At 46.0% G+C, this 19,627-nt stretch overlaps 1 protein-coding gene across 1 annotated transcript in view; it reads left to right on the top strand.

The window, feature by feature from the left end:
- The first annotated feature begins 4,258 nt into the window (after positions 1–4,258).
- Positions 4,259–19,627, top strand: part of ALDH1L1 (aldehyde dehydrogenase 1 family member L1) — a 96,504-nt gene continuing 81,135 nt past the window's right edge. The window contains exons 1-2 of the mRNA XM_047796237.1: positions 4,259–4,617; positions 8,928–9,076. The gene's annotated coding sequence lies outside the window, so the exon portion shown is untranslated. The remainder of the gene's footprint in view (positions 4,618–8,927; positions 9,077–19,627) is intronic.

Below are 19,627 nucleotides of genomic sequence, written 5' to 3'. Positions count from 1 at the left end.
TTAGGTTGATCATTATTCATCTGATTTTATTTCTTTTATTAATAGCTTGACTGTCATGTTTCACTTCCAACTTAGGTCTGGGGTCCCTCTGAGCAGTCCCATGCCATTCTGCTGAAGCAGTGTGTCCTGGATGTGGGGAGCTCAGCTTGGGGATCCAGAGAACCTGCAGGGAGGGTGCAGGTCTGCTCTCCACAGGCCCCTTCTCTGCTCAGAGACTGTAGGACTGGCTGGACAGGAGGGAGGGAGGGAGAATAAGGGGGCCACGTGCTCTGTGGAGACCACAGTGAGAGCTCAGATATCTGGGGGCCTTGCTCCTGGCAAGAGGGTCTCCCCAGATCCCTCCCCCACCCCATCAAGGCCACTTTCAGCTGGAAATGCTGAATCCTGTGCTGGCCTGGGCCTCTGAGCTGATGTAACCCCACTCTCCATTGTGCAATGGGAAGAAAGGGCCAGCAGGCAGGGAAAGGCACACATGGGGCCTTTGCATCACCCACACATGGAACAGGGTCATCATCAACACACTTGCAGCCAGCATGGCAAAGAGGTGGGGCATCTACTAAGTGCTGAAGCCCTAAGTGCTCTGCTCTCCTTAACCACACCCCTGGTAGAACCAGCCACACACTTGGCAGCATTGCCCCCCCATCACCAAGGTCCCATTCCAAGGACCTCTGTGCCCCCTGGAGGCACCTCCAACGTCCTGGATCCCAGGGCACAAGCGGCTCAATGACCAGGGGCAAAAGGCACTAGCCATGCTGACTTAGGAAGCCAGTGACTCGCAGGTTGCGATGCAGGCGTGTGTTTTACCTGGGACTTTAAGCCATCTGCCCAAACCCTAGAAGTGACATACATGCCTGAAGCATCCAGTGCAACCAGGATTCCAGGTCGGTGTGCTGCACTCCACTGCCCCCTTCTGGCCAGGCCACTGGCCCCCCACAGGTCCAGCCCTGCTCTGACCTGCAGGTCAGGGCAGCTGCGGTGGCCAGGGGACACGAGACACGGGATGTAGGGGACATGACACCTACCAGAAGTGCCCTCAGGTGGCCTCAGAGGAAGGGCCTTCACCTGCAGGGATGACACTGGGACACTGGGACACTGGGTCCTCGTATAGTGTCCTCAGGGCCACCCATGCTCCCTTCATCAAGCAGGAGGAGGAAGCTTCCTGCCTCTGAGGAAGCAGTAGAGCACTGGCCGCCCTCTGGCCAAGCCCTGCCCCCCTTCTCTTTGCTCTTTCTTCTTCCTTCCTGAGAGTTAAACAGTCCAGGAGCCATGTCCCTGCTTTGTCAGGCCTCAGCTTCTCTGACCATCAACTTGAGCTCTTGGCTGGGAGGGTTATGCTCCTCCAGATGCTGAGATTTGGGCCAGCAGTGCTGACTTTCTAGGGGCCCCACGGCTGCAGAGAAGGCGTGAGAGTCTGGCAGGTGTGCCGCTTCATTTTCCTCTTGCATCTAAGGAGTCACACAGGTCGAGCCTCCCTCCTCTGGCAGGACACCATGGCGCCTACAGAGTCTGAGTGAAGAAAACTGGGTGCAGGGCCCAGGGCAGTGCAGGGAACTGGTGGCCATTCACTGGGAACCAGGCAGGCACGTGGCTCCTGAACTCACGGCGGTTGGAGAAGCACGAAGGCCTTTCCACCAGCTGCAGGGCTGGTGGCAGCAGAGGACATGGCCACTGCCAGAGCCACAGCAGTGGGGACAGACACTGCCTGGTCTCTCCTGTCCCTGCTCCCGTGGGCAGCCTGGAGGACTTGCATTGGGCACGGAGGAGGATGGAGGGATGCAAGCAAGGTTTTCAAGGCTGCATTAAGCAGGATGCGGTTCTGCCCTGCGCGATGCTTCCTTGGCTCCGAACCTCCCAGGCAGCAGGTGAGCCTTGGACGCCAATTGCCTCCCATGGCCGCCGTGGGCCTGCCTGGTTCCAGCTGGTTCCAGTAGCCTCCTGCTTTCCTCCGGTGGACACCTCCCTGCCGCTTAGGTCCCTCAAGGAAGGAAGCCTTGGTGACAAGCCCCTTTCCTTGGCGCTGCTCCCCACTCAGGCACCTCCTGAAACTGCTTCCCACCTGTGGTCAGTCTGGCTAGAGGAGTAGCAAGTCTGCTTATCACCTGGCTGTCCCCTGGGGGGTTTCCACTTGGAACTTGATGGCCTCAGTTCTCAGAGAAAAAGCTAACCAGGCAGAGGAGGACATGGGACCAAAGAAGCAGAGCAGGCAAGTGACTGTGAAACTGGGCAGCTGGGCTGCTCACTCAGGCCCCCAGTGCAGTGTTTACCAGGGGCCACTCCGTCTGACCCCCTGCCCCCGCCGTGTTACCACAGCGACTGTGCCTCTTTTGCTGGGGCACAGACACCCCGGACCAACTAGCAGGGACTTGAGCTCCCCATGTGGAGCATCCTGTGAACCAGACCCGCCAGCAAGGGTTTCAGCTTCTAAAGTTATCCCCGGGCTCCCCAAAACCCAGGCTGCCCCTGTTACCTTTGCTCACAGTGGGTCACAGCATCATGGACTGTCCCCCCCTGCCAGGCTCAGCCAGGATGCTGTGGCTGGCCATGCCTGCTGTCACCAGCAACTCCCCTCCTGCTCTAGGAACAGATGTCCTTAGCCAGGAGACCAGTTAAATGCAACTTAAAACCCCACATGTGCCTTGGACCGGGGTCCCGCCGCTTGCAGACTGCGTGGCTGGCATAGCTTTCTGGGAGGCAGTTTGCAGCCCAATGTGGGGTCGACCTTGTGGTGGGACCTAAGAACCAAATCCCCCTCAGGGCACACACTGTTTGGGTTCCCCTGAGTCACATTAGGCTAATGGTGGTGTAGAACGCCCCAGTACCAGCTCCATAGGCCAGATGCCCCGGCTCAGCATGACCTGTGCCCAAGGCCTAGAGGTAGCCCTCATCTCCAGGCAGGCTGGCTGTTTGGGAGGTGGAGGGCTGAGACCAGAAAGATGGGGCAGGGACCAGAAAACAGGGACTTGCCTTACAGGTGCATTTGCTGGGGTGGGGGTGGTAAAGGGGGCCCTGATGTCCCTGGGCAGCCGCACAGACTAGAGTAACTAGGCTGGAGTTTGATGGAGTATTTAGGTGTTAGTAAGTACCAATCTTCACTCCCTCATTGAGGTTCACAATGGCAAACCCAACAGTCGTACAATTCCAGCCCTCTGAATGTCTTTTGTTGCATTATAGAAAAGATTAATCTTCCAGGGAAGATAGCAGGAAGGACAGTGAAATAGTCAAGCCATGCTCTCTTTTTTTTTTTTTTTTTCCATTTCTTGGGCCACTCACGGCATATGGAGGTTCCCAGGCTAGGGGTCGAATCAGAGCTGTAGCCACTTGCCTACGCCAGAGCCACAGCAACACGGGATCCAAGCCGCGTCTGCAACCCACACCACAGCTCATGGCAACACCGGATCCTTAACCTACTGAGCAAGGCCAGGGATCAAACCCGCAACCCCATGGTTCCTAGTCGGATTCGTTAACCACCAAGCCATGACAGGAACTCCAATCAGGCCACGCATTTCAGTTGGGCAGGGTTACTTCCCTTTAGGGTGTCTTCAGAAATTTGGGGGTCAGAAAGAGGCCGGATGAGTATTCTGGCTGAGGGGAGTGTGGCACAGCTGTAAGGGGTCAGGGTCCAGAGCTTGTGTGACCTAAGGGTGTTGCATCTGTAAGGTGCTTCCCTGTAAATATGCCTTGGCCTTAAGACCACAAGGTTGAAGCAGCATTGGAGGCGTCCTTGAGTCTTATATGGTTCAGAAAATATAAGTTTTAAGTGGGATGTCTGAAGTCTTGCCACAATGGCCATCCAGCGCGCTTTTGGATACCCAAACCACAGCTCTTTATTTTCATTTTTAAGTGTATTTTTCCTTAATAACTAAACCAGATGTACAATACATATTCAGTAGGCCACCAAAACAGGTTGTTCTAGTTAAGGTAAATCATATATAAGCCAGAGTGACTCTTCTATACTGCTGAAGTAAGAGTTTTAACTAGAGAAACAACCCCCCTGGCTAAAGAGGCAGCTATGGACCTGTCAGCAGCCTTTGCTCCCCATATCACCCTTCTTGTGATGGTGTAGCCACTATGTGCCTTATGTCCTTGCTAGCAGCCCTGCTAACCTGCACCAAGCATTGCTTGTCAGTTTTGCTTTCGTAGTCTTGTTTGCTCAGCTTCTTAGGCAGGAACTCTGTCTGCTCCAGGAAAGGGAGCAGGGGGACTGCTTGCTCAGGAACACTCTTAAGACCCGGAAGTCTGTGTTCTGCAAAAGCTACCCGAACAAAGACCTGGTGCTCAAACTCTGGAGGCTACTCCTCTGAGCCCACACCCATGCTGAGTAAACCTGGCTATTCCACATCTCTGAGCACCACTTGTCTTTTTCTGCTGCCACAGTTTCTGCAACATTTTCTGGTGCATTGGCCAGGAGCCGACAACTGAGCTGGCCCCTCGTGCCACCGTTGTCAGGGAACTGGGGAAGGCCATGGTCGCCGGCTGGGCGACAGGTGGATAGTGTGTGCCCGGCCGTTTTGCCAGATCCTAACTCTCAGTCGGGCTGTGCCGGCCCCAGCTCACGCCTCTTCCCAAACAGACTCAGAAGGAGAGTGGAAACGGGTTCCAGGATGGGATGTCAGACTGGTAAGTGCCCCAGGGATATCTGCCTGAGTCAGGATCCTCCATACAGTGGAAGGAGAGACTAATCAGCTCTCAGTGACCAGAGGGTCACTCAGGATAGGATTTGTTCCTCTCGGGATTGGTGGCCTGTCAATTCTGGTGTGTGTGTATGAGTGACTGGAGAGAATGAGAGCCCGGGCTCCCCCGTCTTCGGATCACAGAGCCTGAGTGGGTCCTAACCTGCAGTTCCGTGGTGACCTCATATGGCTTTAGGGCTGCACCAGGCTCTGAGGGTTCTCTTCCTTCCCTGTGAGACTGGTCCTGGTCCGGGGTTTATACAGACCAGCCACACGCTAACGAAAGTGAGTGCTCCCCCTGCTGTTTGTTTTGCGACACCATCACAGGGTGGGAATACACACAGTGAGTGAATTGGCTTCAAAACCCACTGTCTTAGAATGTATGGTTAAGAATTTTGAGAAAAGATTCTCTGAAGATTATGGTATAAAACCGAATTATGGAAAACTGCGCACTCTCTAAAGCCTAAAGTGGCCCTCCTTCGGGGTCAGACGGCCCTCGGAAGGGACCTTAGATGTGCCCACGGTTGGAGCAGTATATAATGTTATAACAGGAGACCCTGGACACCCAAACTGATTTCCATACATTGGTCAATGGTTAGAAGTTGCCCAGTTAAGACCACCTTGGGTTTGGTTCTGCGTCACAGACCAGGGACAGTGCAAGGTCTTAGTAGCCCAGTCCAAAAAGAAAACTCTGCCTGAGAGAAGGAGCCCCCTCAGACACAATCCATGTGTAAAGAGAAGGGACACTGGAAAAATGAATGCCCCAACCATCCAGAGAGAAATGCCAAAACGGCACCCCCACCTAGCCGATACCAACCTGAGCCATGCAGCGCGAATCCAATTGGCTTAGCCGAAGCAGAATCTAACTGGGGACACCAAGCTCTCTCCAGCTGGGCCCGCGAGAGCCGGAATTCAATGAGGGGGCCATCCTGTAGACTTTATGGTAGATATAGGTGCTAAACATTCAGAGCTCACGCAACCTATGGCTCCCTTCTCGGAAAGAGAAACTACCATCATCGGGGCCACAGATGCCCAAACCCACAGGCCCTTCTGCGGTCCACAGCGGTGCTGGTTAGGAGGCCATGAGGTAGTACGTGAGTTTCTTCACCTGCCTGACGGCCCAGTTCCCTTTATGGGAAGAGACCTGCTGGCCAAGATGGGAGTTCAAATCTCCTTCTCTGCAGGTGGATCAGCTCAACTCAAATTAACAGACCCACCCTCTTCTTTAATCAAGGCTTTTGCTGTTAAAGAGGGAAGAAGGGTGCCTGTACTCTTCCCCTCCAGAAGAGGGGATCATTCCCCTGGAACTAGAGACTGAGGACCCACTGGTTTGGGCCGAAAGAAACCCTCCGGGACTAGCAAGAAGCCATGCTCTTATCTTGATTGACCTGAAACCTGGAGCTCAACCAGTTAAGCTGCGGCAGTACTCTCAATTCCCAGAGAAGCTCGACTGGGAATCCAGGCTCACCTAGAAAGGCTGCTTGAGCACGGACTTTTGATAAAGTGTCAGCCACCCTGGAACACCCCCTTATTGCCTGTAAAGAAACCGGAGACACAGGACTACCACCCAGTTCAGGACCTGAGGGCCATGAACGAGGCAACAATCACGTTGTACCCGTCTGTCCCTAATCCGTGTACCCTGCTGGGGCTGATCCCTTCCACTGCTGAGTGGTTCACTTGCCTGGACTTCAAAGATGCCTTCTTCTGCCTCCGAGTGGCGCCTGCTAGTCAGCCCTTGTTTGCCTTTGAATGGGAAAATCCACACACTGGGACAAAGGAGCAGCTCACTTGAACAAGATTCTCACAAGGATGCGAGAACTTTCCTACTTTTTTCAGCAGCACCCTGGCCACTGACCTGGTTGAATTTTCTGGACAAAAACTAAACTATGTCTTGCTGCGGTACGTTGATGACCTCTCACTGGCCAGCACCACGCAGGCTCCATGCCTAGAAGGAACAAAAGCTCTCCTCTCCCTACCAATGGAGGCTGGGTATTGGTTATCAAAGAATAAGGCACAAATCTGTAAGAAACAAGTCAGGTATCTGGGATTTAACATCATGCAGGGCCGACGAATGCTGGGGACTGAAAGAAAACACAGTTTGTGTCATTCTGGTCCCTACCACCCATCAGAAGATTCATGAGTTCCTGGGGGGCAGTGAGATTCTACAGAATATGGATCCTCAGGTTTCAGACTCGGCCAGACCTCTGTATGAGGCCCTAAAAGGAGGAAAAAAGGCTCCCCTTGAATGGGGACCAAGCCAGGAGGCAGCATTTCAGACAATCAAGACCAAATTCACTGAGGCTCCAGCCATAGGACTTCCTGATGTAACCAGAGAATTCAACCTCTTTGTTCATGAGAAAAATGGGATGGCCTTGGGAGTCCTAACCCAGGTGGTGTATTTGTCTAAGCAAGTTGACTCAGTTGTGGCCAGATGGCCTCCCTGCCTCCAAGTGCTGGCAGCTACCACCTTGTTAGTAAGAGAGGCTGACAAGTTGACTCTGGGATAGAACCTCGACATTAAAGTGGGCAATCAGGGCCACCATTTACTCACGCATGCACAAATGACTCAATACCAAGGGTTACTATGTGAAAATCCGCAGGTAAAGCTGGAAGTTGTATGAACCCTGAACCCAGCCATCTTTCTACCAGATGAAGCAGGGCCCCGGGACCATAACTCCCTAGAGGTACTAGATGAGGTGTTTTCTAGCAGGCCTGACTTAGCTGATAAACCACTTCAAAATCCTTTTATATACGGTTGGCAGCAGCTTTGTGGAGGATGGAGAAAGGATGGCAGGATATGCTGCAGTGTCTGACTCAGAAGTGACGGAAGTAGAAGGAAGCGCTTCCTCAAGCCTGGTCAGTGCAGAGAGCAGAATTATGGGCATTAATCAGACCACTGGAGCTCAGGTGAGACCAGCGAGTGAACATCTATGCTGACTCAGATATGCCTTTGCAACTCTACATGTCCACGGAGCCTTATATAAGGAGAAAGGACCCCTAACTGCTGAAGGAAAAGGAATCCAAAAACCAGGCTGAAATCTTAAAGCTCCTAGAAGCAGTATAGGAGCCTAAAGATGTTGCAGTTATCCACTGCAAAGGCCACCAAAAGGGAAGTGACCCAGTGGCAAAAGGAAACCACAGTGCTGATGCAGCCACCAGACAAGCATCCTGGGGACAACAGCCAGACAAACCTAAGGTCTTGCTGGCCCCAGAAGTGCCAGATGTCCCCAAATATTCTCCAGAAGAAGAGAAATGGATAAGGGAGGAAGGAGGAACTAAAACTAAGATGGGATGGTGGGTTACACGGGACCACCGGGCTGGTGTTCCAGAACAGCTGGCCTACAAACTAGTCCACCAGCAACATGAACTGACCCACATGGGCAAAACTGCCTTCAAGACCTTACTAGGCTGGTACTATCTTATTGCACATCTTCCTGCACTCTGCTCCTCTGTCTCCCAACAGTGCGTAAGCTGTTTGCAGAATAATGCTTGCCAGGGGCCCAGCAGACCAACAGGGACACAGCACTGTGGACTGTCCCCATTTGAGGATATGGACACGGACCCCACTGAAGTCACCCAGAGCAGGGGGTACAAATACCTGCTAGTCTTTATCTGCACCCTTTCACGGTGGGGAGAAGCCTTCCCTACTAAACTGAAAAGGCAAGGGAAGCCCCCAAGGCACTCCCGAGAGACATCATTCCCAGATACGGAATGCCTCTGACCATCAGGTCAGACAACAGACTGGCATTTGTGGCCGAGATAGTGCAGCAGGTGGCGAAAGCCTTATAGATCCAGTGGAAGTTACATTCTGCTTATCACCCTCAAAGTTCAGAGAAAATAGAACGCATGAACCAAACCCTTAAGCAGACTCTATGGAAGTTATGTCAGGACACCAGCTTGCCCTGGGTAGATATGCTGCTGGTGGCCCTCCTAAAAGTGAGATGCTCACCCCGAGCGGGAATAGGATTTGCACCATTTGAAATCCTATATGGGAGGCTGCCTCCACCGATCACTCTGAGAGGAAACACCAGGGAGTTGGGAGACTCAGATTTACATAAACACCTGCTAGGATTGGGGCTCACCATCTCACAAGTACACAAATGGGTCACAGATAGAATACCTGTATCTTTAGAGATAACAGTGCACCCCCACAAACCAGGGGACCAGGTGTGGATAAAGGACTGAAAAAGGAGCCTTTAAAGCCAGTATGGAAAGGGCCCTGTACTGTAATCCTAACCACTCCCACTGCTCTCAAAGTAACAGGAATACACGCCTGGATCCATCACCCCAGAGTTAAACCAGCTGGCCCAACTGGGGAATGGAGAGCTGCCCTTGATCCGGAGAAACCTCTACGCCTGACCATACAGAGGAGACAAAGATCTCAAAGCCCTCCTCTGATGAATTAGGTGAGCTCCTCTTTTCCTGAGATACCCGCACCTGTCAGGAGGTTGCTTTCTTTTTTAATCGAAGTATAGTTGATTTACAATGCTGAGTGAATTTCTGCTGTACAGAAAAAATGATTTGGTTATACATATATACATTCATTTTAACACTCTTCTATTATGGTTTATCTCAGGAGACTGGATATACTTCCCTGTGTTATACAGTAGGACTTCATTGTTTATCCCTTCCATATGTGACAGCTTACATCTCCTAACCCCAAACTCCCAATCCATCCCTCTACCAGCCCCCTCCCCCCTTGGCAGCCACAAATCTGTTCTCTATATCTCTGAATCCGTTTCTGTTTTGTACATAAGTTCTTTTGTGTCGTGTGTTAGATTCCACATATAAGTGATATTGTTAGAAACAGCAAGGGAAAGAGGCAGAGTTGGGAGCAATGAGGTCTCAAGCACGTTTATCCACCAACAGAGTGGCCCCCAGGGAGTACTGGGCAGAGAGAACTCAGGCTCCCCAGCAACTTAAGGAGCAGCTAGTTATATAGGGATAGTTTCTATTTTTAGCACAGGTTGGTGATGTGGTAAGAACCAGGGAAGATACAAGTTACGTTGTTACTTTTTTTTTTTTTTTTGTCTTTTCTAGGGCCACACTCGGGGCATATGGAGGTTCCCAGGCTAGGGGTCCAATTGGAGCTGTAGCCACCAGCCTACACCAGAGCAACAGCAGCTCGGGATCCGAGCTGCATCTGTGGCCTCCACCACAGCACATGGCAATGCCGGATCCTTAACCCACTGACTGAGGCCAGGGATCGAACCTGCAACCTCATGGTTCCTAGTCAGATTCGTTAACCAGTGAGCCATGACGGGAACTCCCTTTTTTTTTTTTTTTTTTTTTTTGCCTTTTCCAGGGCCACTCCTGTGGCACATGGAGGTTCCCAGGCTAGGGGTCCAGTTGGAGCTGCAGCTGCCAGCCTATGCCAGAGCCACGGCAATGCAGGATCCGAGCAGTGTCTGCAACCTACACCAAGCTCACAGCAACGCCAGATCGTTAACCCACTGAGAAAGGCCAGGGATCGAACCCGCAACCACATGGTTCCTAGTCGGATTGGTTAACCACTGCACCACGTTGGGAACTCCACGTTGTTACAATTTAACAGTTTCCCCAGCTCTTCTTGTCTTGCAGCTTTGTGTTTCATTTTGTACAGTTACCACCTAAGAGATATCATATGATGTTTGTCTTTCTCCTTCTGACTTCCTTCACTTAGTACGAGAATCTCTAGATCCAACCATGTTGTGTAAATGGCATTATTTCCTTTTTATGGCTGAGTAGTATTCCATTGTGTATATGTACCACATCTTCTTTATCCATTCTTCTGTAGATAGACATCTAGGTTGCTTCCATGTCTTGGCTATTGTGAATAGTGATGCCATGAATGTAGCAGTGTACGTATTTTTTTGAATTATAGTTTCATCAGATATATGCCCAGGAATGGGATTGCTAGATTATATGGCAACTCTATTTTTAGGTTTGTTTTGGGGGGGGGGGGGTGGGGGGGGGGGGGATGGCTGCATGTGGAAGTTCCTGGGTCAGGGATCAAACCAGCGCTACAGCAGTGACCCAAGGTACTGCAGTGACAATGCCAGATCCTTAACCCTGTAAGCTACAAGGGAACTCCTATTTTTGGTTTTTTGAGGATCTTCTGTGCTGTTTTCCAAAGTGACTGCATCAACCAGCATTCCCACTAACAGTGTAGGAAGGATCTATTTTCTCCACACCCTTTCCAGCATTTATTGTTCACAGACTTTTTGATTATGGCCATTCTAAACAGTGTGAGGTGGTACCTCACTGTAGTTTTGATTTTCATTTTTCTAAAAATTAGTGATGTTAAGCATCTTTTCATGTGTCTTTTATCCATTGTCTTCTTTGGAAAAAGGTCTGTTTACGTCTTCTGTCCATGTTTTGATTGGATTTTTTTGTTGTTGGGTTGTATGTGCTGTTTATGTATTTTGGAAATTAAGCCCTTCTTGGTCACATCGTTTGCAGTTTTTTTTCTCTTTCTGCAGTTTGTCTTTTCATTTTGTTGATGGTTTCCTTTGCTGTGCAAAAACTTGTAAGTTTGATTACATCCCATTTGTTTATTTTTTTCTTTTATTTCTGTTGCATGGGAGACTGACCTAAGAAAACATTGGTACGATTTATGTCAGAGAATTTTTTGCCTGCTGTTAGGAGTTTTATGGTGTCCTGTCCTATGTTTAAGTCTTTAAGCACTGGTCTGTATGTCTATTTTGGCACCAGTAGCACACTGTCTTGATTACTGTAGCTGTTGTAGTGTTGTCTGAAGTCAGGAAGGGTTACGCCTCCTGCTTCATTCTTTTTCTTCAGAATTGATTTGGCAATTCTGGGTCTTTTGTAATTCCGTGTACATTTCAGGATTATTTGTTCTGGAAAATGTCCTGGGTAATTTGATAGGGATCACATTAACTCTGTAGATTTCTTTGAGTAGTGTGGCCATTTTAGTGGTCATTTTAACTGTATTAATTCTTATAATCCAAGAACATGGGTTGTCTTTCCATTTCTTTGAATCATCTTCAATTACCTTTATCGGTGTTTTGTAGTTTTCAGTGTATAGGTCTTTGACCCCCTTGGTCCTTGGCACATGGATCTGTCAGGAGGGGACACACCATTATTCCACAAGGAGACCACGGGTCATCTGGTTATTCCCAAACTGGCCTATTTCTTTATTTACCTGGTCCTTCTGATCTATACCCTTTATGATAAAACCGCAATCATAAATATCACACTTTCCTTGGATCTGTGAGTCATTCTAGTGAATTATTGAACCTCAAGTTTCACAGGAACCCCTGAAGCGTGGCGGCCTGAGCACCCCCTGAGATTTGCAGCTTGAAGTGGGGCAGCCTTGGGGTCTGACACTAATGCTGGGTGGACAGCATCAGGACTGACTTGCAGAACACGCAGCTGAGTTCCCACCAGGTGATATCTATTGTATGTGTGTCACAGGCACGTCTTCCCTCATACACTCAGGGGCTGTGAATAGTGCTGCTATGATCACGTGAATAGTGCTGCTATGATCATGTGTTGAGTATCTGTTTTCAATCCTTTGGGTAAATACCTAGAAGTGGAATTGCTGAGTCATTTAATTACTCATGTTTAACTTTTGGAGAGCTTCTACACATTCATGCACAGTAGCTTAATTGTTTTACAAGGGTTCCCATTTCTTCACTTTCTTGCCATCTTAGTCTATTAGGACTGCTTTAACAACAAAAACACCGCAGCCTGGGTGGAATATAAACAACAGGCATTTCTATCTTTTTTTTGTTGTTGTTCTTTTTGGGGTCACACCTGTGGCATATGGATGTTCACAGGCTAGGGGTTGAATGGGTGCTGCAGCTGCCAGCCTACACCACAGCCACAGCAATGCCAGGTATAAGCCACCTCTGTGACCTACACCACAGCTCATGGCAATGCCGGATCCTTAACCCACTGAGCCAGGCCAAGGATCAAACCTGTGTTCTCATAGATACTAGTCAAATTCATTTCTGCAGAGCCATGATGGGAACTCCAGGCATTTATTTCTTACAGTTCTGGAGGCTGGCCATCAACATCAGGGTGCCAGTGTGGCCTGGTGAGGCCCTTCTTCCTGGTCCATAGCTGGCATTTTCTATGTCCTCACAGGGTGGAGGGGACAAGGGAGCTCTGTGGGGTCCTTTAAAAGGGCATTAATCACTTTCCTGATGTAAGTACTTCCCAAAGGCCCCATGTCCTAATGCCATCACATCAGGAATGAGGATTTTTTTTTCTTTTTTATGAATTTTATTACATTTATAGTTGCACAACAATCATCACAACCCAATTTTACAGCATTTCCATCCCAAACCCCCAGCCCATCCCCCCACCCCCTAACCTGTCTCATTTGGAGAACATAATTTTTTCAAAGTCCATGAGACAGTAAGGAATGAGGATTTCAGCACATGGATTTTGTGGGGACATAAACATCCAGACCGTAGTACTTACCAATATTTGTCATTTTCGGTCTGGTTTTAGTTTTAATTACACATGTCCTATTGGGTGTGAAACAGTATCTCACTGTGACTTGGTTTTGCATTTTCCTAGTGACTAATGGTGTTGAACATATTTTCAAGTGCCTTTGACCATTTGTATGTCTTCTTTGGAAAAATATCTGTACAGATGTTTTGCTCATTTTTAAAGTGGTTTGTTGTTTTGTTTGTTGAGTGTTAAAAGTCCTTTATATATTCTGGACAGTAGGCCCTTATCAGATGTGCAATTTGCAAATATTTTCTCTCATTGTGTAGGTGTCTTTTTTACTTTCCTGAGAATGTCCTTTGACGTCCAAAAGTTTTAGTTTTGATGAAATCCAATTTATCTATTTTATTCTTTTTTGCTTGTGCTTTTGGTGTCATATCTAAGAGCCCACTGTCCCCATGTTTCCCTCTAAGTATTTTTATTTAGGTTGTTGACCAAATTATTTTTGGCTCTCTTCATGCCCCCATTTATGTATGGATTTGAGAGTTTGTTTTTCCATTCCTGAAAGAAAAAAAAGGCTATTGGAATTTTGAAAGGGATTGCATAAAACCTGTAGATTGCTTTGAGTATATCATGACATCTTACCAATAGTAAGTCTTTCAATCAAGGAACCTAGGGTGTCTTTGCATTTATTTAGATCTTCTTTAATTTCTTTGAGCATTCATAGTTTTTAACATACAAATCTTTCCCCTTTTTGGTTAAATCTATTCCTAAGTATTTTATTCTTTTGGACGCTATTATAAATGGAATTACTTTCTTAATTTCTTTTTCAGCTTGTTCATTGCTGATATATAGAAACATAATTTTATATATTGATATTTTATATGCTTCACCTCTGCTAAATGTGTGTTGGCTCTAGTAGGGTTTTGGTGCATTCTTTGGATTGTCCATGTATCATGTCATCTGTGAAGAGAGAAAGTTTTGCTTCCTTCCCAACTTGGATGACTTTTATTTATTTCCTTTTCTTCCTTAATTGCTCTGGCTGAAACCTCTGGTACAGTGTTGAATAGCAGTTGTGAAAGCAGGCATCCTTACCTTACTCTGAGCATAGAGCAAAATCTGTCTTTCATCACTGAGCATGATGTTGGCTGTGGTTTTTCATAAATGCCCTTTATTGTGCTGAGGAAATCGCCTTCTATTTTTGAGTGGTCTTTTTTATCATGAAAGAGTATCAGATTTTGCTAATGCTTTTTCTACATCTATTGAGATGATCATGTGGTTCTCACCCTTCATCCTATTAATGTGGTGTATTACATCGATTGATTTTCTCCTTTGAACTATCCTTACATTCCTGGGATTATTTAACTCTTAAATATCTAAAAAAATCTGTCAATCTTTTAATTTCTGAGTACCAAGTTTAATAGCATGCTTAGGAAATTCTTCCCCTGTCCTGTGTAGCTCAGAATAGGCTTAACCCCACGGTAGACTTCTTAATACTCTGCAGAGAATATCATTGCCTGGGTGGCCTGCACTTTTGTCAACCAGTATCCAGTTGATGGCTATGGGTGGTGGGCAGGGTTCACGGCCTTCCCAGTTTTCCTTTACCAAGATACTCAAAGAAAATATTGTGCCTTCTGGTGGAGACTCTGCCATTCACTGTCTTACATGAGTGCCCACACTTATAACCATTCGTAGAGAGACAGTGGTACACTGGGGGCCCCCCAGGATGCAATATGAAGAGGACACATAAGAAAGTGTTTTGCCCCAAATCTTTAACCTGAATTCAATTAAGATCCAACCCTTAATTTCCAGATTCAGCAAAGCAGAGAAAAAAACTAAATGATCTATTAAAGAAAAAGCAGGCAAATCAGAATGTGGGACATTTTACAAGAGCTGACCAGGGCTCTTCAAGAAGTTAATGCTATTAAAAAAAAAAAAAAAAAGCAGGGGGACTTTTCTAGACCAACAGAGATTGAAAAGGCATAACAATCAAATGCAATGCATGAATGTAGTTTGGATCCTACTTTCAGAAAAACAACAGAAGAAATTCTTAGGATATTTGGAGAAAGTTAAAGATGAGATATTAGATGATATGGAATTATTGTTAATTTTTCAGATGTATACTGGCATTATGATTTGTAGGAAAATATCTATTCTCAGGAGACACAGGCTGGAGTACTTATGACTGAAGCATTCATGATGTCTGCAACCAACACTCCAGTTGTAGAGCTTAGATAAATCAATTGGGAACAAATATGGCAACATTTTAATAGCTATTACCTAGGTGCAGTTCTCTACAGATACATAGATGTTTAACGTATTCTTTCGACTTTTCTGTGTTTGAAATTTTTCATAAAATTTGGGAAAATAAATTTAAAATGGAAATACTCCATTCATAGTGTTACACAACTTGATTCTTTTTCTTTAGCAACATATCGTGTTTATCTTTCCTCATCCTCTTTATTACAGTGGTTAAATTTCAACAGTTTGAATTTCAAAATCTCTAATGCAGGATATCAGACCCAGATGTGTTTCACTGGTGGATTCTGTAAAACATTTAAGGAATAAGTGATATAAATTCTTCACAACCTTACCCATAAAAGAGAAGCCATAGAATGACTTCATCCCTCATTCTCTGAGGTTTGCGTTATCCTAATACCAAAACAAGATGAAGATGTTATAAGAAAGGAAAAACCACACACCATTTCTCTCATGAACATAGATGCAAAAATCCTCAACAAAATATTGCAAATCGAACACAGCAATGTATACAAGAATTATTCACTATTATCAAGAGGGATTTTTCCAACATGCAAGCGTGGTTCAACATTCAAAAATCAGTTAAAGCTATCTATCGCAGCAGCAGGCTAAAGAAGAAAAACCATATGATGGTATCAATAGGTTCAGAAAAAGCATTGGACAAAATCCACTATCCATTCGTGATTTTTAAAACTCTCAGCAAACCAGAAATACAGAGAAGCTTCCTCAACTTGATAATGAAGATCTATAAAAATGCTACAGCTAACATCATACTTATGGTTAGAAACCTCTTGATTTCTCTGTAAGATCAAGAACAAGGCAAGAATGTCCCCTCTCACAACCCCCTGTTCAACATCATGCTAGAAGTCCTCGCTAATGCAATTAAGACAAGACATGAAAATGTTACAGATTTGGAAGAAAGAAATTGAACTGTTATTTGTTAACAGATTATATAATTTTCTCTGTAAAAATTTCCAATGAATTGAATAAAACTCCTAGAACTAATAAGTTATTATAGCAAAAATATAGGATATAAACCTCATATAAAAGTCAAATTCTTTCCTATAGAAAGGCAATAAGCAATTGGATTTTGAAATTAGAAACACACAATTTATATTAGCACCAAAAACCATGAAACACTTAGGTGTAAATTAAACAAAATATGTATAGGATCCCTAGAACAAGATCTAGGATCTAGAACAAGAATCCAGAGTTTTGTTGTTATTCTCTTTAAAAAAAAATCAAAGATCTAAATAAGTAGGAAGATACTTTGTGTCCATGGAAGGAAGACCCAATATTGCCGAGAAGTCAAACTTTACAAATTTGATCTTACAGTTGCAATGCAATTCCCATCAAAATCCCAATAAGTTACTTTGCAGATGTCAGCAGACTGAGTCTGGAGTTTGTATGGAGAAGCAAAGGCCCAGAATCAACACAGTACTGAAGAACAAAGTCAGTGGACCAATACCACCTGATTTAAAGGCTTGATATAAAGTTACAGTAAATCTTAGTAGACTAAGATCAGTGGAACAGAAAATAGAGCCCAGAAAGAGACCCTCATAAAGAGAGTCAACACATCTTTGACAGAAAGTGCAGAATCAGTAGTGACAAATCATGTTTGTAGGTGTTCCCATTGTGGCTCAGCTGTAACGAACGCAACTAATATCCATGAAGACTCCAGTTCACTCCCTGGCCTCACTCAGTGGGTTAAGGATCACACATTGCCATGAGCTGTGGTGCAGATTACAGAAACAGCTGGGATCTGGCATTGCTGTGGCTGTAGTGTAGGCCAGTAGCTATAGGTCCTATTCGACCCCTAGTCTGGGAACTTCCATAGGCCCAGGTGCAGCCTTAAAAAGTCCAAAAAAAAGAAAGAAAAAATCATGTTCGTAGCATGTAACCTTGATATAGTGAGATGAGAATGGCACTCTGCCTCTGTGGTCTTCCAGTAACCTCAGCCTAATTATGAGAAGAACATCAGAAAATTCCAGTAAAGGGCATCTCACAAAATTCTCAGTCCTCAAATCTATTAAGATCAGATCCCCTTGGAGTTCCCGTCATGGCTTAGTGGAAATGAATCTGACTAGTGTCCATGAGGACATAGGTTCGATCCTTGGCCTAGCTCAGTGGGTTAAGGATCACATGTCATGAGCTGTGGTGTAGGTCACAGATGCAGCTCAGATCTGGCATTTCTGTGGCTGTGGTGTAGGCTGACACCTATAGGTCTAACTTGACCTCTAGCACGGGAACATCCATATGCCATGGATGCAGCCCTAAAAAGATAAAAAAAGAAAAAAAAGATCGCCAGTAACAGGGAATATATGAGAAAATATCACAGCCAAGCTCAAGGACATAGGACAAGTTAATATAATGGGGTCCCCTATGACAGAAAAAGATGTTAGGTTAAAAACTAGGGAAATAGTCCTAAATAAACTTGGACTCTAGTTAATAATCATGTCTCAGTGCCAGTTCATTAACTATGACAAACAGACCATACTTAATGTAAGATGTTAATTATAAAGAGAATTAGATGAGGGGAGTAGACAAAAACTCTCTGTAAAATTCTCTTTTTTTATAAATCAAAACTGTTCTAAAAAAGAAAAAAAAATTTCTTTTTAGGGCCACACCTGCAGCATATGGAAGTTTCCAGGCTAGGGTCAAATTGAAGCTACAACCCCCAGCCTACACCACTACACCACAGCCACAGCAACGCAGGATCCAAGCCACATCTGTGACCTACACCACAGCTCACGGCAACGCTGGATCCTTAACCCACTGAGTGAGGCCAGGGATCAAACCCTCATCCTCATGGATTCTAGTCGGGTTTTTAACCTGCTCAGCCACAGCGGGAACTCCCAAAAAGAAATTTTATTTTTTAAAAATATCAGTATCTACAGCAAGAGTATAAGTCTTAGAACAACAGAAGACTTCTTTGAGGATGATTATATTACTGATGTTGAGAATTCTAGTGCATTGTGACAATTAAAAGCTGACACTATTTTAGTTGTTTTCTAAGTTGTCTCCAGACAAGCCCCTGTGGTTGCCTGAACTGAAGGCAGGGGCCCCCTTGCCCTGCTGCTAGCGAGCCCTGCTCCAGCCTCTTCTATTTGTTTATAGGGATTCCTGTCTTCCTTGGTATTTTTGGTATAGTCTTTGTATATATCTTGTGATTACCTTTACATTGCATTTTCATCTTCTGTTACTGATATTAAGACTTTTTTACACTTAAATGCTATTAATGCTCTGTATAGTTTCCAAGGGTAACCAACTTAGAAGAGCAGAAATATACTGTCTCTGTTTGGAGACTAGCCATCTGAAATTACGGTGCTGGTCAGGATCCTCCAGCCCCTCCTGGCTTCCGAGGGTTCCTGGTGGTCCTTGGGATTCCATAGCTCGAAGGTGCTTCACTCTGACCCTCTGTCTGCACAAGGTCTTCTTCCCTGTGTATCTGTGTCCAGATTTCTGTGCTGTAAGAGTATCATGTATTGGATTGGGGCCACCCTAAAGATTTCATTTTAACTCGGTTGCCTCTGTAAAGACCCTATTTCCAATTAAGGTCATATTGCGAAGTCCCGGGGTCAGGATGCCTTTTTCGGGGGACACAATTCAGCCTTTAACCTCAGTGGTCACTTCAGCTCTGAATTTTTTTTTTTTTAACCGCTTATTGCTTCCTCTTTTAGTATTCGTGGTACTTTTTAGCATAAAAATTCACACATTTACATGGTTAAATCCGTCCTGTTTTTCCTGTCTGAGACACAAAATACTTTCTACTCCAAGTTTTAAGAATTATTATTGTATATCTATTAAAAATTGTATTGATGTTTTCATGTTGCAATAGTTAATCCTTCTGGAAATGAATCTGTGCATGATACAGAAGCATCTTGAATGAGCATAAACGTGCGCCTCTTAAGGACCAAGGTCAGTTCTTGCCACACTGAGGAGAGAGCCGTCTCCAACCACCTCTAATGAGCAGACAGGCCACCCCTCCCAGGACTCAGTGAATCACACCATTGTCCTACCCTGCTTCCCTTTCCGGCTTTGCAGGGTGAGAGAGCGTCCACAGACCCCCTTCCTTTGCAGGCTGCTCCCTTGGCAACACAATGAGAGCCTTAGAAATGAACAGTTCAGAAAAGACTGGATTAAGTTATTAGCCAAGTTCTGTTACTGTCCTCGGTGTCCATCTGGGAGAAGAGAAAGGATGTTGCCCATTCTCACACTCAAGCACAGACACACGTCCCTGTGCACGCCCAGATCCGTCACATACTTGGACAAGCAGCAAATTCAAAAAATAACTCTGG

Source organism: Phacochoerus africanus, chromosome 9 (assembly GCF_016906955.1).
Source record: "Phacochoerus africanus isolate WHEZ1 chromosome 9, ROS_Pafr_v1, whole genome shotgun sequence".
NCBI classification, from domain to species: domain Eukaryota; kingdom Metazoa; phylum Chordata; class Mammalia; order Artiodactyla; family Suidae; genus Phacochoerus; species Phacochoerus africanus.
This window is presented reverse-complemented; position numbering and strand designations above follow the sequence as displayed.